The sequence below is a fragment of the Mustela nigripes genome, chromosome 13, assembly GCF_022355385.1.
Source record: "Mustela nigripes isolate SB6536 chromosome 13, MUSNIG.SB6536, whole genome shotgun sequence".
Taxonomy (NCBI): domain Eukaryota; kingdom Metazoa; phylum Chordata; class Mammalia; order Carnivora; family Mustelidae; genus Mustela; species Mustela nigripes.
Window position 1 is genome coordinate 128,499,940 of NC_081569.1, and position 22,738 is coordinate 128,522,677.

General features: G+C 48.5%; 1 long non-coding RNA gene across 1 annotated transcript; it reads left to right on the forward strand.

Annotated features, from left to right (window-relative positions):
- Positions 1-26: 26 nt before the first annotated feature.
- On the forward strand, positions 27-21,095 carry LOC131998894 (uncharacterized). The gene is made up of 3 exons (XR_009398912.1): positions 27-156; positions 16,942-17,258; positions 18,026-21,095. It is a non-coding gene; the product is annotated as an uncharacterized LOC131998894 (long non-coding RNA).
- Positions 21,096-22,738: the final 1,643 nt, after the last annotated feature.

The window sequence follows — 22,738 nt, forward strand, 5'->3', positions numbered from 1 at the left end:
GTGACTCGACTCGGAGGACCCGGCACCATGGAGACTGTCGAGGTTCTCCTAGAAGGGCCCCCCCAACCGGAAAGCGAGGCGGGCACGCCTCCCAGGGAATCGCGGACATCCCTAAGAGGCCTGAGCTCTCTCCGGTGGAAGGCGGGCGTCTCTATGGTTGGTTCCCAGGGTTCGCCGCCATTTTGTACAGGGGACCTTGAACTTAGAGCCGCGGGGGCACGGCTTCGAGGCGGGGTTTTGAGGAGCCACGGGTGGGCGGGCTTCTAGCAGACAGAGCAGGAGGCGTGATTCTCCTGCGGGAGAGGGTGGCGGTTGGCCAGGAGTGGTTCTCTCGGTGTGGAAGCAGGGGCACCCTTAGGATTGGGGACCGGGACAGGCCTGCTGACGTGCACGTGAGGCCGAGGCGGTGGCGTCCGGCGTGGGAGGGCAGGCGCGCACCCTCGCCGCAGTCTGGGCTTGGCAGGGGCGTCCCTCAGCGCCCCGGCGCTTGGCTCACGTTTTTGCCACGCCTGTCGCGGCGGTTGGCTGGCGTTCCCCGCTGCCTCTGGAGACAGCCCTCCGTGACGCAGGGATGCCATCAGTATTTCTCTGGGATGGTTTCACCTTCTTTGATGTATGGCTCCCTTTGTCCCGTGCCACTGGCCGAGCTGCTGGGTTTTATATGGATACTGCCTCGCCTGCCAGCTTTTGGTGAAGTGTGACAGTGAACACACTTGTAATAGCTAAAGGAAAAGGGCTCGGGATTAATTCTCTTGCATCGGATCAGTGAGGGTTACTAATTGGAAAAACAAGTCAGGTGAAGTCAGGCGACGGGTGGAGGCAAGTTCTAGAGCTGCCCTGTCCAGTCCGGTAGCCACTAATCACTAGGAGCTTTTGAACTAATTAAAATACGAAATCTCGGTTTCTCATTTGCACTAGCCACATTGTAAACGCTCAATGACCACGTGTAGCTGACTGGGCAGTGCAAGATTATAGCACATTGCCAGAATACACAGAGTTGTATCCGATCGAGCTGATCTAGATCGCGGGACGGGGAAATCGTCCGGTGTCCGTAATCCAAGCCTTTGTAAAAAAAAAAAAAAAAAAAGCTGTTAGGTCATGGTTAAGCACTTTAGCCCTCTAGACACAGATAATGCTAATGCTTTGCTGCATATGAATATATTTATTAGCATAAGCCCCACCAACAAATAATAATTGAATGCCTACAGCCTGTAAAGCTTTTGTTGAGGGGATGGTGGGAGTGAAAACAATAGTTAACAATTATCCAGTAATTAAGAGCCAGGCAGCTTTACATGCATTCTCTTAACTGTGCTTCCGCAAATTTATGAGGTTGGTCCTAGTGTCTTTGTAGCTGATAGATGAGAACACTGATGACACAAACTACTAAGTCCAAGATCTTTTTTTTTTATTATTTTTTTTTTATTTTTTTTTTTATTTGACAGAGAGAGATCACAAGTAGGTAGAGAGGCAGGCAGAGAGAGAGGAGGAAGCAGGCTCCCGCTGAGCAGAGAGCCCGATGTGGGGCTCGATCCCAGGGTCCTGAGCCGAAGGCAGCCGCTTAAGCCACTGAGCCACCCAGGCGCCCCTAAGTACAAGATTTTAACCGTTAACCATATTGCTTCTTTGGGGGGCAGAAGAAAATAGTCTTTGTCTTCAGATACCTTAGAATCTGATAGGGGAAAGACATGTTCTAATAAACTATATGAAAATATGGTAAATGCTGGAGGATTCTGAATAGAAGCTAATTAATAAAATCAAGGAAGAAAAAAATAGCCTTCAGTTATTTTTTGTTGTGGGAGAAGGAAGAGAGCAGAAGGTAAAGCTTTAAGAAGGACAGATAAAAGTTGGATTTACTGGAAGTGAGTTGAATATAGTTGCATGTAATGGAAGTAGACGAAGGTATAATGCATACCAGACAAAAGAGAATAAATGAAATAAGCCAAAGCATGAGGATTATTTTAGTCCTCCAAAGGTGCAAGGAAACCAGACTTACTTGATTTTACCTATCTGATGAGCATCCATGGTGTATCAATAACTTTTTTTTAAAGATTTTATTTATTTATTTGACAGAGATCACAAGTAGGCAGAGAGGCAGGCAGAGAAAGAGGAGGAAGCAGGTTCTCTGGGGAGCAGAGAGCCTAATGTGGGGCTCCATCCCAGAACCCTGGGATCATGACCTGAGCAGAAGGCAGAGGCTTAACCCACTGAGCTACCCAGGTGCCCCATCAATAAATTTCAAAGGCAAGTTTGTTAATGGAATCAAAAGAATCGGACCAGTTTACTGATAGGTGTGATTTTTATTGAGTATGGTTCTATATCATTAATGATACAATATAAGAAATTCATGAAAATGGACAACTTTTTAAAAAAATAATATTTTTCTATAGCCAAACCAATATAAAAATTTTTCTTCCTGGCCTTGTTAGTTTGCCAGGGTTTGTAAGTCAGCGTCTTGGTTGATAGTTTCCTGGAGCCGTGGCTTCTTTAATCTTTACTGTCACACAGTAAAGTGGGTTTCCAAGCAAAATTGCTATAGAATCCTTTTTAAGTTCTAGTCCTCAGTACCAGCTGTGGTTCAAGACTCATTTTGCTGCCGCCACTACCAGCAGGGGGAGACCTGCTCCCTTAAATGCTACACTCAAGGCTGTAAATTGGCTTCTTTTTCTTTCTCCTGTCATGGAATGCCACAGTCTGGGGCCAGGAGCAGCCCTTCCACCCAGCCTATTTCATTAAGTTGTTAACTTTCCCGTCCACGTGAGGATTTGCATTTTCATGCTGCCTAAAGGATGCCATGAAGGGTCAACGTTGTGCTGAGTTTCATTTGAAGAAATTTTCAAGCATACGATATAGTATATAAAATACTTGTAAATAGTCGCTTAATACTTATTTTAATATTTAAAGTTGAATTTAAAATTAAAGTTCATTTAGAACTATTTTAAAGTAATTCAGAATAGCATAATAGCAGTGAAAGTATTCAAAAGATCCGATTTCAAATCCCTGCTCCTATCAATACCATTTTCTAAAAGAAGGGCATTTTAACATCTTCCCCCCACATAGACACAGGAAGGAGGAGAGGCCATCATCTCATGATTGGAAAAATAATTTCTCCTCCATGAAAAATTCATTACATGATTCTTATTTTTCCAGTGTTGCTGAAGACCCGTGAAAACATCACCCTAAGGACTGGCATCAATTCTTGGACTAGCTTTTGAGAACCATCCATTTTATTTTTCCAAACCTTAGTCCGGCCATCTGTAAAATAGTTATCCTCTAGTCTGAATCTAGCATTATTAGCACTGACCTCTTCATAGTGGTTTAAGAGGCTGTGCTGGGAAGGTAGGCATCTGTGTGCTCTGCAGTCCCAGAGCCGGGAGTGCGAGAGAAGACGACAGGGCCCCAGCCTGTGGTGGGCAGAGGGATCTACGGATCCCAGGCTCTCGGCAGAAGTGGGGAAAGTGGGATGTATGCTCCTTTTTTTTCTTAGCAGTTGGGTGACCAGGCCCCCATCAGCCAGCTTGGTTTGGGGCTCACAGTCTTAGGCGCTATCTGGAAGAGCCAACAAAGGATAACATTTAGATTACCATCAGGATGTTAACATACAGGCCCGGGTTTGGTTTCAGGGGCAGTGGAGGCTCACCATCTTCTTGCCTGTACCTGAAATCCCTATAAGTTGTTTGACATGCAAATACTCTAGAACCCAAAACAATTTTTTTTCCCATGACCACTAACACAGAGTGTTTACTATTTACCAGACACTGTCTTAAGTGTTTTGCCTAGATTTACTAATTTAATCCTCGCAGAGTCCCATGAGATGGGTGTGGTACCACTATTCTCATTTTATGAAGGAGTAAACTAAGGTAAAGATGCCATGGTATTTGCCAGCGTCCCTGGTAGTAAGGAGCCGAGCCAGGATTTGAATTCCACAATCCTTGCTTCCAGCCATCTGCTAGATTGCCTCCATGTTCCTGTGGAAGCAGTACCACCACACCCTTTCCTGCTGTGCTAAGGGGGAGGCCAGCGGGGAGCCAGAAGGCACTAGGTACAGCCAGGAACAGAGTCTGCACACCACACAGGCAGACTTTGCAGACAGCACCTCCATCTGGTTATCCACTCTGCCCGGGGTAGAGATGTTTGGTGTGGGGTGCGGGTGGGAGGCAATGGTGGTTTCAAACCACTTACCTTTCCAAACCACTCAGCAGCTGCCTTTTACCTGTTAGATCTACCTAGAATCTTTATAGTGGAAAAAAAAATTTTTTTAAGATTACTTGTTTATTTATTTGAGAGTAAGTACATGCAAGCGGGCACGAGAAAGTGAGAGAGAGAGAGAAGGAGCAGGGGGAGGGGCAGAAGCAGACTCCACACTGAGCAGGGAACCAGCCTTGGGGTTCAATTCCAGGACTCTGGGATCAGGACCCTAGCTGAAGGCAGAGGCTTAACCAAGTGAGCCACCCAGGCGCCCCTATAGTGGAACTATTTTTAAAGTGTCCTCGCCCCCCCACTGAATATGAGATTTGGTTGTTTGTTTTTTAAGATTTTATTTTATTTGACACAGAGATAGCACAAGTAGGCAGAGCGGCAGGCAGAGAGAGAAAAGGAGAAGAAGGCTCTCTCTGGAGCAGGGAGCCCAATGCCGGGGCTCGATCGCAGGACCCTGAGATCATGACCCGAGCCGAAAGCAGCTGCTTAACCACTCGGCCGCTCATGTACCTTGAATATGAAGTTTTTGACATACACTCACAATTTCTTTTTCACTCAATGGCCCAGAAAGCTGTTCAATTTCCCTTTTGTGTGGAACCCTTTGATTTTTAACTCATAGGTTCTCCTGGGCCACATCTCATATCTTGCCTTATGGGTTCCCCTCTCTTCTGTAAATAGCCCTTGGGTCCCAGCTGTGTTCCTCAGCACAGGGCTGCCAAAAGGCTGGACACACAGACTGAGGCAGCAGAAAGCCAGAGGGGGCTGGGGCTCTTCCGTGGAACCTGACACTTCCGTAATGAAGCTAGCTACAAAGCCCAAGATCAGGGGCAGCCTCTGCGCAGACATTAATTATTCCCCAGATGCAACACTTGCGCCATCTCTGGTGACTTGATCTAGACTGGTTTGCATGGTAATCTCTTCGGTACCTATCTGCCTTCCCTATAGTAGTCTAAGCCCCTTTAGGGCAGGAATTACATCTAATGCCTTTCTCCCACAAAGCAAAAAACAGCATATAGTAAGTATTCAACCAAGTTGTCGGCAGTGGGACCTCCTGCTTCCTGAAAATTTAAGAGTGCACTCACAAGACTCTAGAAAAGGAAACCTGCACCAGCCAGGGTTGGGAGTCACTTAGGTGGCCACTGGTGCAAGACCAGACCGTAGAGGTTTTCTTTTGTAAGTTCCCTGACACCCTCTGCTCCGTCCCACCTCCAAGCCTCTGGCACCCAACAGCATGTGTCACTGGGGCTTGTGGAAAGGCGGAGTGAAGGTCATTGCTGACAGGTTCCGCTGCACACTTAGTAATTCTGGCGAGGAAATTCCAGAGTGTCTGTTGTTTCTACCATACCAGTCATTGGAGGTCTCTCCTGTTCTGGGCATTTGCTCAGCGAGGCTCTTAAATCCCCCTCCCTAACATTTGATCGGGCTCTATTGGAATGGCTGACTTCGTTTGGAATTCCATGAACGATATAGTGAGTGGCTCTACTTTGCAGACAGAGACAAGCCCAGAACGTCACACACCAGCACTCCTCTTTCCAGCACCGGCTAGGCAGAGCTGGTCCTTTTGACAGGCTTCGCTCCGCACAATTGGCTGGCTGGGCTAGTTTAAGTCAGCATCACCAGAGGTTGGATAAATAGGCACCAGATGTTGGGCTAAAGCCTTACCCAACTGTTCTCAAAACTACCTGGTTGATTTCATCTCAATTCTCAATCTGCTCTCTCTCTAACTGATGGCCTGATCCCAGAGTCCAAAAACTCAAAATTCTGTCTCAAACAGGAGATTTTCTGAAGATGTTTCAAATATATTTGTGGGAGTAAAGAGTGGGTAAATATTCTTTTTTTTTAATCTGGAAGGTGGTCCCTTTAAAACTTCCTACAAGAAAGTAGCCTTCCAAATTGGAAGGAACATTTAAATTTGATTTCCATTTTTCCTAATGTTAGAGAAGCTCTGAGATATTCCTTATTCACTCTCCAGTGCTTTGTCAGGTTTTCAGCCTATTTCGAAGACAGTGCTGTCAATACCTACAGTGGAGTGGAGTCTTTCCAAGGCAACTCATTTGCCTAAAAGGTCTGGGAAGTGCCGTCCAGACAAAGAAATTACTAAGAGCGTTTTCTTCAGGTATAAAAAAGTGCAATTTATGCCCCCAGAACTAGGGTTTCTTTGAGATGGTTAGCGTCCCTTTTAAGACTTAAAAGGCTGCTTTTATCTGGTAAAAGTCTCATCCCAGCTGGAGTCAAGGGACCGGCTGCTCCGGAGCTCTTTCCGGAATTGACAGCCATCCCCACACAGAACTACTGGGCTTTTGGTCTCCTGCTTTCTGGAAGGGGATAACAGGATAACCCACAGCATTGACCCACAGGGTAAAGCCAAGAAAATTCACCAGAATGTCTTGTGCTAATAGTTTAACAAATTCTCCCCCTGGCACTTTCTGACAGAGTGTGGGGATTTTCTTGTGTCATCAATTTCAGGAAGAATTGTGTCATCCAGGTGCAGGGGTTCCTGGCTGTCCTTTACCTGTTGTCTCCTCATGTCACATACAGCCAAAAAAGCAGATGACAGGTTCATCTCTATTACACAGGGAATTACCCAGTGGTTGCCTAGCAACTCAGTGCAATCAACACGGTCTCTGTGGTGGAATGTAGGGTGGTTGGCTTTCCAGAATGACTGTATTGGGGGCTCTAGAAAAATAGGTATGTTTTCCTGGATTTAAAGCTATTAGAATGGCCTTTTGTGTTGCTTCACTGTAGTATTCCTTTCAGAGTAGCCCATTACTAAAAAAAAAAAAAAAAAAAAAAAAGACAAATCTCTAATCAAATCATTAATACAGCAATTGCTTCAATTAAATTCAATTCAGTAAGCATCTTCTGTGCGCTGGATTGTGTACTAGATACAGTAAAGAGTTAGGAGGAAGAACAAGTATGGTCCCTGTCTCAGGGAACTTCTGTGTTTAGTAGATGTGTATAAATCATTTGTTTACACGTGTGAAACAGACAGCTCTCATGTGTAGGGAAAATAAAGGCATTTTTATTTGGAAGAGTTCCTTTGTGTTTGATCAAAGGACTTTTCACTTTTATTTGAATTCCTTCCTTTATAGCTTGTAGCCACGATCAGTTCAAAAAGCTGCAATCAGTTCAGAATCACTTCTAAGGCATAGCTCTTACTGGAATCTCAGTAATTAGCAGCTCTTACACAGCTCTTGTTGGAGAGTGACACTGCCAGTGTTGTGGGGTGGGGTGATGCCGCCCCACGTCTATACTGCACGCTTTCTGCATAATTGCTGCCAAGGTGTTCACAGCCTCCCCACCTCTATTCTGCACCTTCCAGTTGAAAAGAGGCTCCTTGCCTTCCTTTGTCTACTTTGCAGTAATGTCATCCACCTCCCTCCATTTAAGGAGGGACTTCAGAATGTTCCAGATCTTGCATTAGGGGGTCTTCTGATCCCTTGAGGGGAGTTCTTTCCCGCTGGGGAGACAGTTGCTAGGCAGAGCCTGGGGTTCGACTAGCTCCTCGCCCTGCAGTTGATGTGTTTGGTGGACTGGTTTCCCACCTTCCTCACGAATCCTGTGCACACTCATTAAGAACCCCCCTGAGTGGCCTATAGCTGGAATCCATAGAGAAAAGAGAAAGCTCTTGAGGACAGCTGTAGCGTGGCACCAGAGTTCTGCCTCCCACCTTCTGTTAGCACGCTTTGGTTTGCTTCACCCTCCCCGGATCCCAGGGCAGGACCTGCTTCACGCTCATTGCCTCCACCATCTCATGCCCTCAGATCCTTTGCCAGCGATTTCTCAAGAAATCGTTCAGACATCTTGTGTCCACATGGAGCGCCTGGCCATTGCTTTCTGACCCAATGTCAGGCAGAAGAAAGGGGGCAGAGGGGATGAGAGCACTGGACAAAGCAGATACTGTATCAATGTTTGCCTTATGCTTCTTTTTTTTTAAGATTTATTTACTTATTTATTTGACCGACAGATATCACAAGTAGGCAGAGAGGCAGGCAGAGAGAGAGGGGAAAGCAGGCTTGCCAGTGAGCAGAGAGCCCGACACAGGGGTTGATCCCAGGACCCCGAGACCACAACCCAAGCTGAAGGCAGAGGCTTAACCCACTAAGCCACCCAGGCACCCCTGCCTTATGCTTCTATATTCTACCCTCACACCTTCTCCCTAGCTCCTCCTGCGTGTTCCACAGACGGAGCTCCAGAAGTGGGAATACCTATCACACGACTGAGTACTAACCTCAGCTTTCCACTTCCGGTCAAACCAACCAACCAGCCAACCAACCAACCAACCAACTAACGTTGACTATGAGCTATATGTCTCCTAATGGTCAGGGACACAGTAAAGAATAGCATGTAATTTCTACCCCTGAGCAGGTCACAGATTGGTTTTGTGAAGTGCTGTAATGAGGGCTGGGAACACAGACAGAGGAGCAGTGAATTCAGATGGGGGGTTGGGGGGTAAGTTCAGGAAAAGATGTGCAGAGAGCCATTAAACTAGACCTGGGGGGTTGGCAGATAAGGTGGGGGGTCTCTCTCTTTTATTTACTTATTTAAGGGGGGCTACGATGGAGTGTCTGTTTCCCTTCAGTGTTGGGAAATCCTTCATTGCTCTCCTCTAAACCCTTTCCCCGGTAGTTTACCCTGTATTCCCTCTCATTCCCATGTCAGGCGAAGTAGCAGAAATCTTTGCCCAATAACCTAGTCACTCAGAAGCCTCTAGCACATCCTATGTGGGGCTCTACCTTAACATAGAATAAAAGGATTTCCTTCCACCCCAAAATCCTGCAGCTAGACTTCTCTGTCCACGACCCCAGGAAGAGTTTCTGAGTAGTATCTACCTACGAGGGCTCTGCCTGGAAAGGTGGGAGGAGATAGGGCAATTGGCTACCGGGGGCTTTGCCCCAGATAACGGCCCTTGGAAGAGTATGTACTGTAAGCATGTATCATGGTGTCTTCACTAAAGACAGAATATTTGAAGCTGAATGACTATAGAAGAATAAAGTCCAGTGTCTTACAGCACCCTGATATCAGACTTCGCCAGCCTGTGGGTTGTTATATTGACATCCAGACTTAAATTTCATTAGTTCTGAGTCTTCTTGAACACCTGTCGAACTTTCTTCTGGTTCCCTCCCTGCCACCCAACTCTTCCTCAGTGATCTGAACAGATCTGCCAGCAGATCCATGATGCTTTCCCATGGCAACCCCCCCATTGGTGGTCTACCCATCACACCCCCTTAAAAAGGGGTACCTCATCAGCTTGTGGGGCCTCTGTGAGAACGGTGTTCTTATCATGGTGACTCCTGGGGGCACCTTGATTTAGACCTCAGATCATGACCTGTGGGTCATGATCCCAGGGTGGTGAGATCGAGCGCCTTATCGAGCTTGTCACTCAGTGGGAGTCAGAGCCTGCTTGACTTTCTCTCCCTCTCCCATTCCCCTCCCCCTGCTTGTGTGCGCACGCGCGCTCTCTCTCGCGCTCTCTCTCAAAGAAATAAACTTAAAAAAAAAAATAATGTCACTCCTGTTGTGCTGAGCACAGCAGTCTCTCCTGGGGCCATCCTAAGTCACTAACTTGCCCGAAGTAGAGAGCAGGATGGAGCCGTGGGGCACAAATGAACTTCTTGCAGACTGGCTGTACTTTGCCATCTGGGTTCCAGAGCAAAACTGTTTGCATCTTCAGTTGCTCAAAGTCTTACACGATTACTCCCTTTCATCCAACCTCATCCCTCACTGAGGCTGCAGATGAGTCTCTCTGGCCAAGATGGGAGTTGAGGGCTCATTCGTTCCTTCCTTTCTGTTTCTCCACTGGGAGCTCTTCACCCAAACAAAGGAACTCCCACAAAACCAAACAAATAAATCTCGAAACTTTCCTACTTCAATAAAAAATAACAGAAGTGTGTCAACTGATGCAAACATATACTAATACCTGGGGGGGGGGGCTGTTGGTGGTGTTCTGGATACTCGATCCCATAATTCATGAAACTCAGAAGTGCTGGTTTCTTGTGTGACTTGAAAATGAGGTCAAGACTACTCACCCCCTTGGGCACCTGGGTGGCTCAGTGGGTTAAAGCCTCTGCCTTCGGCTCAGGTCATGATCCCGGTGTCCTGGGATGGAGCCCCGCATTGGACTCTCTGCTCAGCAGGAAGCCCACTTCCCCCAACGCCACCCCCACCCCCACCTACCTCTCTGCCTGCTTGTGATCTCTGTCAAATAAATAAATAAAATATTAAAAAAAAAAAAAAAAAGAAAAGAAAAGAAAGAAAGAAATGGGATTGCCCTAAAAGTAGAGCTCACTCTGCAGTGGACAGAGCCCAGGGTATGGCACTGAAGATCTCATCTGAATCCAGGCCCTGTCACTTATAAGCCAGAGTCCCCTGAGAAAGTCCCTTTACCTCTCTAAACTGCTATTTCTCATTTATAAAATGGAGTGATGACAATGTCTGCCCTCCTTCTCAGGGTTGTGAGAATGGAAGGGGATAGAATAAATAGAAATAAGAATGCTTTGCGAACAGTAAAGTATCTTTTATTCTCCTGAGGGAAAGCAGGAAGAAATCACAGCAGCTCAGTCCCATGGGTGTGGCTTTGGGGGGCTGGCGGAGTCTTTCCTGGGTGTGGTTCTGCACCCACACATCGTACCACCTGTGCCTCCAGCACAACTCTGAGGCCTGGAACTGTCAGAACCCATCCAGATGTATGACCTTGTCCTGAGTTGCGGTGGAATATTCAGTCTGATGAGACCAGTGCTAGAACCAGTGGCTAGAGGAACGTGAGTGGGCTCCCTGACATCTAACATCAGTCAAATCCCCTTTGCCGCTGGAGGCCAGCTTCTCTGAGCCACTGCTCATCTCAGCATCATTGCTGAGTTTTCCCCAACAACACTGTTCTTCCTACCAAGAGCACTGGTGATGCAGCAGATCTTGAAAGAGTGTTTCACTATGATGCCTGGGATCTTTTCCAAGCCGTGGACACTTTCTTCAAGTTTGATGCTGGCACTTTCTTGATCTTACCAGAAGGATCCTTCATATGCAGGGAGTGACAAACAACAGTACTTCTGAAACCAGGAAAAGCAGAGCTCCTGCCTACGACCCACTCACCATTGGCACAAAAATATATTATGACAACAAAAGGCATGCTATATTGTGTCATATCCTTGGAAAGTCCAGTGGGTGTCACTAAATGGTCATGACTTTGGCATTAACAGTGTTTTGTAGCGTGAATGGCCTCCGCCAAAGTCCCAACCCCAGCAGCAAAGACTGCTCTCGGTCTAGGCATCCCTCACCCACCTCCCAAACTTTGGGACGGATCCATCTAAGTGGGGGAGTTTTGACGCTCTCTGTATTGGATGATGATTAGAGTTACAGTAGCAGATGGATTGGCTAGCTTGCTTTCTTACTTTCTTTCTTTCTTGCTTTCTTAAAGATTGGCCTTAAATAGGGGTGCTTGGGTGGCTCAGTCATTTAAGCAGCTGCTTTCAGCTCGGGTCATGTTCTCAGGGTCCTGGGATCGAACTCCACATCAGCCTCCCTGCTCAGTGATGAGTCTGCTTCTCCTTCTTCTTCTGTGTTCCCTCTCTCTCTCTCTCTCTCTCTCAAATATATAAATTAAAATCTTAAAAGAAAAAAGATTGGCCTTAAATTGATTTTGATATAAAGGCTCTGTTGACTTGCTGCCATTTGCCACTTAGAACCTTGTCCCTTTTCCTGTTTCAGTCTAATATTTATCTTGCCCATCTTGTGGCCTATTGCTCACCCGTTCATGGCTACCTTGCTGTCCCCTGTCTAATGGGCTCTCAGCAGCCTCCAAGGTGAAGCTCTTGGCCCCATGAGGGGCAGGAGGCATCACCTCCCATGTTCTTCCAGCTAGCCATACTGTAGCTCTCCTCCGTCACACTCTTCCCCTCCTAGGGTTTTCTCATCCTCTTCTTCCCTGATGTCCAAGCCATTGGTTCTCCCCTCTGGAAGATATGAACCTAAAGGCCTCTGACTAGAAGTACCCAGGGCACTCGGGGGGGGGGGGGCTGGTGAGCGGGGTGAGGATGCTACCCTACAATATGTGCATGCACATACACGGTGTTCTCTAGGACTGGCGTGAGGGTTGGTGTCTGTAGGCACTTGACACCATGGCCTTGGAAAATGGGACTCCTTGGCAATGGGCCCTGCCCAAAGTCTGGAAGACAAGTCAGCAATACACTTTACATCTTCTTCAAATGTTGAGAGAAACTGATTGTAGAAATTGACTTTTATGGTCTAAGTATATTTTAAGTTCAAAACCAAATGTTCTGTTTCCACTGTTACTTGTTTAATATCCCTCTTTCAACATTAGCCTTTGGCCAGTGAGGGTGTCTGGGGCTGGAAATACACAGAATCTTTATCAAACGAACACAGAACATCACTTCTACATAATATAGGATATCCATAACAGAGAGGAAGCCTCAGTGAGCATCAAGCAATCAACAGTCTGTGACAAAGGCAGGTCAAGGCTGAAACAGATCATCGGCACAAGTGTTCTTAAAAGATATGATTAGGTGCTTAGTGTTTAGTCAATGGGGTGACATGTTGCTATTGTTTTCTCATCGTGGCTGAGACTGAATTATGAAGAGATGGTTTCTGGGTCTTAACACAAAGAGGTGGTGTCCAGCCACAAGGAACCTCATGTGCATTGATTGGATAATAAACACCTAAGCGGGTCTTCTCTACCCATTATTCTAAATCTTCAATGATAAATCACTATAGTGCGCTGGGACTTCCCCATTTTGTAATGTGCTGATTCTAAGTTACTTCGTTATATAGAATGGAGCCCCATGACCTATTTTCCTGGGGCCTGGCTTAAAGTGGTCCCTGATGAGCACTGTGTATGGCCAACGACAAAGTGAATTTCAGAAATATTAGAATATGAAGAAAATCTGATTGTAAAATAGATGAAATGCAATAAGTTAGTGGCTTAGGAAAAAAAAAAACAGAAATGGTTATCTCACTGAAGGTACTGATTCCAGGCTGGAAAGAGGCTCTGCTCCATGGGGTCATTCAGGGATCCAGCTTCCTTGCACCTTCCTCTGTCATCCTCTAGGGCATGCTTCTCACTTCATGGTCAGAGCCAGGTCTCAGGCAAGTTCATGTTCTGTTCAAGGGAAGGGGAAACAGTGTCACGAGGCAGGCCCATCCTCTTAAAGCATAGATCTGGTTGTCCTTCTATTCATAGAGTGCAAACTTAGTCACGTAGTCACACCTAGCTGCAAAAGAGTCCTATCCCTGGCTGGGCAGCCAGGGCATGACTATAGCTGTTACTCTGGAGGAAGGGGAGGAAGAATCTTGGTGAAACTCTAGTAGTCTCCATTTTAGGAACCCATTTGAGTGAACCATATCAGCTGCCACTTTGTCATGTAAGAGACATGTGACAAAGCTTTTGTCTGTCACCTGGAGGTTGATTCCGGCAGTCGTGACACAAGGTTTATACTGCGATTCAGCAAAGTTCTCCGTATACAACCTTCACCTTGCTGTATTTCACAACAATGAGCTTCTTTTCAGTATGAAAACTGGTACCTCTCTGTTGTTTTTTGCCATCCAGAATCCTTTCTCCTCTCCTCCAGGAGTTGTACCCTGATTCTCCTACTGGGAACCCCCACTTTTCCATCTTCGATGTCCTATACACAGAGTTGACTCTCCTCCTAGACCCAGAGGCAGGCATGTGACTACAGCCTGGCTAATTGGGTGATCCCATTCCCCAGTGTATTGCTTGGTTGTGGACCTTGACCCAATCAGAGCAATGAAGTGCAATGAAACTTTTGCTGAGAATGCATAAAGAAAAGTACTTGGCATTTTTTCCTCCACAAGTCTCAAACTGGGAACATATAGGACTAGAGCCCCAGCAGCCATCTTGCCCCTATGCGAACAGAATGTGAGGAAAAGCAAAGTCAAGAGATAAAGATTAAAGCAAGGGATGCCTGGGTGGCTGAGTGGGTTAAGCCTCTGCCTTTGGCTCAGGTCATGATCTCAGAGTCCTGGGATGGAGCCCCTCATCAGGCTGTCTGCTCAGTGGGGAGCCTGCTTCCCCCTCTCTCTCTGCCTGCCTCTCTGCCTTCTTGTGATCTCTCTCCCTCTGTCAAATAAACAAATAAAATACTAAAAAAAAATAAAAAAAGATAAAACCAAGTCCTGGTACTGTTGTTTGAATTCCTGGATCAAACTAGGCCTGATGCAGCTCTATGCCTAAGTCACTGGTCTTCTCAGTTATGAGAGATGACATCCACCTCCCCCCCTCCTTGAAGTCATATAGAGTTGAATTTTCTGTCACTTAGTGCAACCAAGATAGCCTTGATACAAGGACCACAAACACTTGGGGTAGAGTGAGGAAAATTCTCTTGGGATCTGTGTAGCCTAGCTCTGCCCTAGATCTCCATAGCTGTCTAATTGCTGAATGGGCACTGCTTCTAGCCAGTGGTTCTCAGCCAGGAAAGGCTTTGTCCCCCAGGAACATTTGGCAATGTCTAGAGACAGTTTTGATTGTCATAGTGAGGGGGAAGGGGAGGGAGGAGAAGCTCCTGGCATCTTGTGGGTGGAGGCCACATCCTAAACATCCTACAAAGCACAGGGCAGCCCCCACAACAAAGAATCTTCCAGCCCAAAATGTCGTCAGTGGTGAGGTTGAGAAGCCCGGCTAACCCCACGCAGAGTTCAAACACTCGAGTTAATCCCCAGTCCAAACACACTTGGGAAACTGAGCTCCTTGAAACAGCTGTGTTCTCACCAGGGAAGGCCTCACCCTGAGACCCTCCAGGGCTCATCAGCTCCAGGCAGAGAGACAGCAACTCTGTCATGACTAAGCTCTTTGGGAAACTGATCCAAGAGATCAACCATTGCCTGGTGGGGGTTATGAATGCTTCTTGGCACCCGGGAGAGGGAAATGGGTGGCCTGTGACAAAGATATTTTATTTAAGGCCTAGCATCTTTTATTTTTATTTTTATTTTTTAAAAGATTTATTTATTTATTTGGCCGAGAGATCACAAGTAGGCAGGAGGCAGGCAGATGGAGAGAGGGGAGGAAGCAGGCTCCCTGCCGAGCAGAGAGCCCCATGTGGAGCTCGATCCCAGGACCCTGAGATCATGACCTGAGCCGAAGGCAGAGGCTTTAACCCACGGAGCCACCCAGGCACCCCAGGCCTAGCATCTTTTAAAAGTGTTGGAGCCCTCTCTCCAAAAGATGGAAAAATGAGGCCTGTTTAGGTCTGAAATATCACTGTTATCCTTAGCACAATAAATGTTTTTTTACTGAAATCCAGAGAACCAGGGGTCTCTCTACTCCTTGCATCCTCTGTGCTGGGGGAGGCGGGCTTTTCTAGAAGCTCTGACTGTGGAATGCCTTTGCTTCCCAGGCTCCCATCCCCACTTGCATTCCAGCCCTCAGCTCAGCTGGGTCCTTTCTAAGAGCTTCTTGGTGGGTGTCTGAGCAGCAGACCAACGCTCCCAAAGACCCAGGACTCTGGTCCTGGTGCCTTCTCTCCAAGGCCCCCCCTTCCTTATCAGCCTGCCTCCTAAAAAGGGACCGAGCTGCCCAAACTTGCATCAAGGACAAAGAGAGGGGGACTCAGAGGCAACTTGATGATTTTTTTTCCCCAATACTAACAAATAAGACCCTTAAAGCACTAATCAGATCACAGCTCCAACAACCCTAGGGAATTTAGATTTTTTTTTTTTTTTTTTTTTTTAGCAGAATGTCCCCCCTGGTGTTCAATCTGGCTTTGCCCAGACTCCTTCCCCACTTAGTTGACTGCACACAGCTTTCGAAAAACAGCTTTTGTTTCCAGGCGGAGCTGTATCCTCCCAGGAACCTTGCCTCCAGGCCCTGCAGCCTGCAGACCTCGGGCCTCGCCTCCCCCTCCAGGGGTGAAGTCAGGCCAAGACAGGGTGAAGAATTCAGAGGGTGTGGGTGTTTTGCTGGGGACAAGGAGTCCCTTTTTTTTTTTTTTTGGTCGTTGTTGTTGTTCTTGGTGTCACTTCCAGACAGATAGGAAGGAAAGAAGTAGTAAACATTGTTCAATTCTGGACAAATGCTGAGATGAAATTTTCTTCAGGAACCTCCCTGTGGGTCCAGGCTCTGTCCTTGGAGGTAGTGGGTGGGGAACGGAAGACCTAAGTTTCCTTGAGAAAGTTCAAGTTCAGAGAAGCCAACCCCTTGAATGTGGGGTGTAATCAAAACGCCCCTCAATTTTTGCCGCTCACTGTCCCCGGGCGCAGCTCGGGCAGGGAGACACGCCTTTTCTGTTCAGGCTCAGGTAAGGTCACGTTATGTCACAAAACCCCACGACCCATCTAGAGATGAAAAGCATCCGGTCACAGGAATGCTTGCCCTGCTGGGTGGGGGGAGCCTGTGACTCTGTCTCTGGGTTCTGAGTTCGAGTCCCACATTGGGTGTAGAGATTACTTAAAAATAAAATCTTGGGTGGGGGGAAACATCCAGACATAGAAATGACACTGGTCTCCCGTCAGAGAAAAGAAATCTTCTTCTTGCTCTGAGCTCTGTAGTCCGGGGCAGCTGGCCTGTAGGGAGAGGCCCGTGGCCAGCGTCCGTCTTTTTCTCACTGACCTTTTTTCTCACCTGACCACCTCCCCTTCCTTGCTGTTTGCTTTCAAGGTCTGAGTGGGAGGGACTAAAGGGGTGACGGGGAAAGGGCCTTGGAGAGAAGGCACCTGTATGAGAACAGGGGAAAAGGGCATTTTTTTTTTTTTTTGAGATTTTATTTATTCATTTGGCAGAGAGAGAGAGACAGCACAAGCAGGGGGAGCTGCTGGCAGAGGGAGAAGCAGGCTCCCTGCTGAGCAGGGATTCCAACACGGGACTCCATCCCAGGACCCTGGAATCACGACCTGAGCTGAAGGCAGACTGTCAACCGACTGAGCCACCCAGGCACCCTGAAAAGGGCAATTCTTACGTCACCACAGATTTGCCCGCTCTCTGGGCCCAGCAGGTGGTGAAAACCGTCTCCTGGGCCACCTCCCGCTCTCCCAGGTTCTTCAGAGACTCCCATCTTCGAGGCTCTGTCCTGAGGGTCCCATCTTCATTTCCTTTCCGGGTAAGCCACTCGTGACGCCGTCTTCAGCCCCTTCCAGCTTCTTCCTGTTAAGATCCCTGGACGCTTTCAGAGGGCTTAAAATGACCCCACGCCGGGCCTCTCTCCCACAGCCTGCATCTCCTCCCTGGGAAGCACTCACAGGCCCCTGCCCCAATCCCAGCAAAACGCATCCTCTTCTCACAGGCCTGACGGGGCCTGGGGCTCTGGATGGTTTCATGGAAGCCCCCGCCTTGAGGCTGGCGATGAAGGTAGTAGGGCGCCCACCTTATTGAGGGTAGAACTCACAGGACACTTTACTCTTAGGTTTCCATTTCCTACCTGGGCTGTTCTCTATGCTCTGGCCCTTTTCAGATCGATCCTTGATGGGCTGAGGGACCCAAGTGCTGTGATCTGGCTCTCCACTGTTTCCCCTGGGGTGTGTCTCATGCTCAGTCTGTGCTCCGTCTGCTCTCTGATGCGGTTCTAGGGCCTCCAAGAAGGCCCCCAGCTGTCCTCACCTCCTGATTTTTCTCATCCTTGCGTGGGTTCCTCCCACCCTGAAAAAGGGCTGACCCTTGTAACCAACCACTTGCTATCACAAACATGATGGTATCTGACTTCCGAGCTACATCATTGTGTGGGTTTCAGTGTGTCCCCTAAAAACATGTTGGAGCTTTAACTCCCAGTGCCTGTGAATGGGACCTTAGTTAGGAAGAGTCTTCGTAGCTATAATCAAGGGCACGATGGGTTAGGACAGGCCCTAAATCCAATGACTGGTGTCCTTTTAGGAAGAGAGACAGCAGACAGACACAAGGAGAAGGCCCTGTGAAGACAGAGGCAGAGTTTGGAGTCATGTGACCACAAGCCAAGGAACATCCGGGAAAGCTGGAAGACACCAGAAAGGATTCTCCCCTAGGTCCTTTGGTGGGAGAGCTAGAACTAGGATCTGGACTCCTCACTTCTCGTCTTGGATCGTGCTTCCTGCCGATACCCTGATCTCACACTTCCAGCTTCCAGAATGTGAGAGAGTAGGTATCTGTTGTGTTAAACCACCTTTGTCACAGAAACCCTAAGAGGCTAATACAGTCATAGGAGACACTGTGCTCTCTACCCTGCTCTCTCTCACATCCCTTGTCCTAAGGCAAGCAGGCCGCCATGACATGAGGATCCTCAGGCAGACCTATGGAGAGGCCCACATGGCAAGGAGCCAAGGACCTGGTCAACAGCCCACGCCATCTTGCCACACTATGAGTGAGTAGCCTCAGAAGCAGATCCCACAGCCTCAGGCGGGCCTTCAGATGGCTGCAAACCCAGCTGATATTTGGGTATTGCCCCCTAAAAGGCACAGAGCCAGAACACCCAGGGAAGCCATTCCCCCATTCCTGGCTCCCAGAAACTGTGAGAGGACTAATGCTTATTATTATTTTAAGCTACCAACAACTGAAGTAATCCATTAGGCAGCAACAGATAACTAAGACTGATGTCTATTGTACTGGGGCCTTGGGATAACCGGAAACAGGAAGGGTGGCACCGTGGAAACCTCCTACATCACTTGGAACTGTCAGGGGCCCCAGAACCATTCTCTTCAGGGACGTTTCATGCTGTGGGCTCCTCCACCATTTGTGGATAGGTGTCCCAGTCATTCCTTTATGGATGAACACCTTCCGTGTGCTGGACACCGTGTTAGGGGCTGGGGCTGTAGGTGTGAACAGACTTGTTCACGGCCAGCCGCCATGATGGCCATCCCTCTGCTGACTAGGCAGCTATGGGCAAAAAAGACGGCCCTCCTCTGCAGAGGCCCGAGAAGGAGGGGGCCTGGGGACACTAGGGGGAGGAGCCTTCAGCACTGAGATCCTGCAAAGGCAGGAAGAGTGCGAAGTTCCAGGGTCCACAGTGCTCCTAGCTGCTGACTCTTCATCTGAAAGATGGGGATAAGAGCCCATGCCCCCTTGGGTTGTCAGGAAGATTAGATAATACATGGAATTCATGGGAAGAGTAAACAGCCCACGGCACTTTTCTTGTCTGAATATTATTATTGACAGCACTGTCCCTCCACGGCCACCAGACTCTTCTATCAGGTCAGTATTTGAGAAGGGACAAATTAAAATGAAACAGATGTAAAGTTGGAGGCTGATGGAAATTTGTGGCTGGAAGGCTGTTTTCTGTTTTTGGGAGGGATTATGTTCCAGCTCTAAGACAGCTCCCTGTGTAAGGTGATGAGTGTGATTAATTGCAATCAGCTCCTCTCCACATAATGAGGAAAGCTGGATGTCACCCCATGGCTTCCATCCAGGTGAGTGCAGTTACCCAGTATGTCCACAGGATGTCGCTAACAATCACTCTTCGACTACCTGCAGCCAAACCCGGTTGCTCAGGGCCTGGAACTCAATAGCAGACCCCCATTCAGGGGTTTAGCAATCTTCAGCAACACCCTTTGAAACAGTTCTTTAAATGGCAACGCAGTGTGAGTAGAAGCGGGGGAGGGGTGGTGGTGGCCAAGAGTGACTTGGCCTGGGGAACCCAGGTGGCTAGGTGTGGAGCTAGAAGAGGACCAGGGTCTCCTGTGTCCCAATGAGGTGTGCTAACCGCACATCTGTCCAGCGTGTGTAAGAGGCTGGTGGGGACAGGAACCTGGTTTCTGGGTCTCTAGGATGGCCACCCCCGGGAATGTGATTTGAAGACAGGGGTTCAGGGGACCACTGGAGGGCCTCTGTTCCTTTCCCTTGAGCCCCAGGCCAGCTCTGCAGGCCCCCGAGGCTGCCTTCTGATTTCTGCTTGTTGAATGGCAGGAACAATGGAATTAGCAATTCGTCCTTAGACTAGAAGGTGCTCACAAAGCCAGGTCCTCAGAAAAATGCTTGCTCCTAGCCCCTGCTCCTGAGCAGAGGGGTCTTTCTAGTTCCTGGGGAGCCCAGGCAGTGTCTAACTCTGGCATGAAGAGGCTCCCAGCCAACACAAATGTCTCCACCCAGAGTCATTGTCCAGAGCCTACTCTGACTGGAAGTGAAGCACCAGAGAGGCAAGAATTCTGGCCCAGGTGCCTGACTTGCACAAAGGGAAGGCCGTTCTCAGGGGCCAGAGCCTGTCTGTGGAGGGGCCACGGCGTGTACGCAGCAGATGCTCAGGAAGCTCCGTTCTCATTTCTTTCTCGCTTCCTCGGAGCCTTCTAGAAGGGACCAGCCTAGCCCATCCCAAGGCACTGCTCTTTCTTTTCCGATGATGATGATGATGATCGGGAGTGCTGTGATTTCTTTCCCCTCCCTCTTCATTTTGGCAGAATCACCTCTCGGCAGAGGAGCCGTTTGCCCTGGGGCTCCAATCCACAGCACCTGGAGGCCCTGCCTCTCAGCTCCTGCGCCTGAGAAGCAAACAATGCAGTAAAAAGCAGAGCATTTCCTCCTCCGTGAAATGGTAGCAGGAGAGAAGGAAGTGGGCCTCCGGCCACTGTGCATTTGGGTTAGGGTCTAGCCACTGTGTATTTGGACGGAGGAGGTCAGCATCTGCACCCCTCCCGTGGTGGACCTGGTGTGGGTAGGACCACCCCCACCCCTACTCAGAGGCAGAGAGAATAGGAGGGAAGGGAATGCCCAGGACTAGGAAGTGTGGGGTTTTCTGGAGAGCTGTTGGAGGTAGGGACAGGGACTGGGAGAGAGAAACTCAGCCTGGGATTGGTTTATTTTTATTGCTTTTTAAAATCATGTAAATAATCTACATTCATTGAAAAAAAATTAGAAAGCACAGATAAGCCAAGAGAAGACAACAAAAGTCATCTGTTAACATCTTGGCAAATATCCCTTTTCTATGCTTAGATACATAGACAATACTTTTGTTTCATCAATAAAATGTTTTCTTACTGTACATTGCTTTTAAACCTGCTATCTTGGGGCACCTGGCTGGCTTAGTTGGTGGAACTCCTAACCTTGGGGTTGTGAGTACGAACTCCAGGTTAGACAAAGAGATAACTAAAAAAAAGAAAGAAAGAAAAATTTAAAATAGAAAAAAAACAACCTTGTTTTGTTGTCTTTTTTCAATAGAACATTATACGAGGACATCTTTTCAGGCCAGCAGATACAGTATACTTTATCTCCATGGGTATTACTGGCTCTGGGGTGTTAAATGGTGATTAGAACTTGCCCCCATCACTCTGCCTGTCTTTCCTCAGCCGCAAAATGACCTGGGCACCTACATGGGGCTTGGGACTAGACGTTGGTCCTTGGGCAGCTGGAGGAGGTTGGACACGATCAGAATAAGGACCTGCCTTCCCGACAGAACCCTGATGATCTTGACCTCTTGAGCCCCTGGCAGAGTAGAGCACCAGGGGAGGGGAGTGAACAGAAGACAGAGCTGCATGGAAGGGGAGGGTGCAGGTGAAGTAAGTGGGAGCCAAGGTGGCCCACCGCTTTAGCCCACCGGCTCTGGAGTCTGACAAAGACCTGGTTTCCAAACCTGGCATTGGAGCTAACCAGCTGTGTGACCTGGGTCAAGTAACTTAACCTCTCTGAGCCTCCATTTCCCCACCTGTAAATCATAGAGGCACCCACCTTGCCAAGTTTGTGAAAATGACGTCAGGTAATACATGTAAAGCACTTGGTGTCCTAAACCGTGAGCCCCGTCAGTGGTAGTCAGAGGTATTTCCATCATTACTGGGTAAGCAGGCCTGGAGAGCGGGGACAGCTGTGATAGAAGATGAGTGGATGTTTCTCCAAGTTCATGGCTATAGCTGAGTTTTCTGTGTGGCAGCAGGGATCTAGAGAGGAAGTAATGGAGCAGGGGGTTAGAGGGTGAGCGCTTATCAACACAGCTCCTTTGAAATCAGGTAAAGGGTCTGGGCACCCTTACAGTTAAGGAACATGTTGGGCCAGTCCCTACCGCACCTCCTTCTCCAGTACTCACTGTGCTGGAAGAGAGCCCCCTCCTCCTGGGGGTGCAGGGCAAAGGTCTCCAGCTGGATCATAAGAACGAGGTAAGTGGTGCCTGCACCTGTGTTTGTGCAGGTGGGGGAGAGAGGGTTGTACTCAGCCAGAGGATCCTGGCCCCAGGGAACAGGTGGAGAGGGAGCAGTCACCAGAGGACTGCTGCCTGGCGGCCAGACCACCTCTCCAGTGAGCAGAAGGGGGTGGGTACCGTGAGCTTGAGCAGCTGGGAACCTCATGGTCACCTGGGCCCACCCTCCAGGGGAGCAGGTGCCCCACGGGCCTCCTTGTCTGCACATGGACAGCCTGCGCCCCGGACCAGGCCTCCCCCTTCCCATATGGCTGCTAAAGAGGAGCAGCTTCTCCAAGGGCAGAGGGCTGTGCTCCCAGCAGTTGGACTGGAGGTAGATGATCAAGAATGGGAGTGTGTCTGCCGGTGTTCTTTTAACTTCTCCAGAAAGGTCACCAAGGGGTCTCCATTACAAGCGGTCTTGAGCCCAGTATGATTTTCTCCTACAATTGAATCTACTCTCTGGATGGCTTCCAGTGTTCAAGCTGATGACAATTGCCTGTCTTTGCAATTGATTT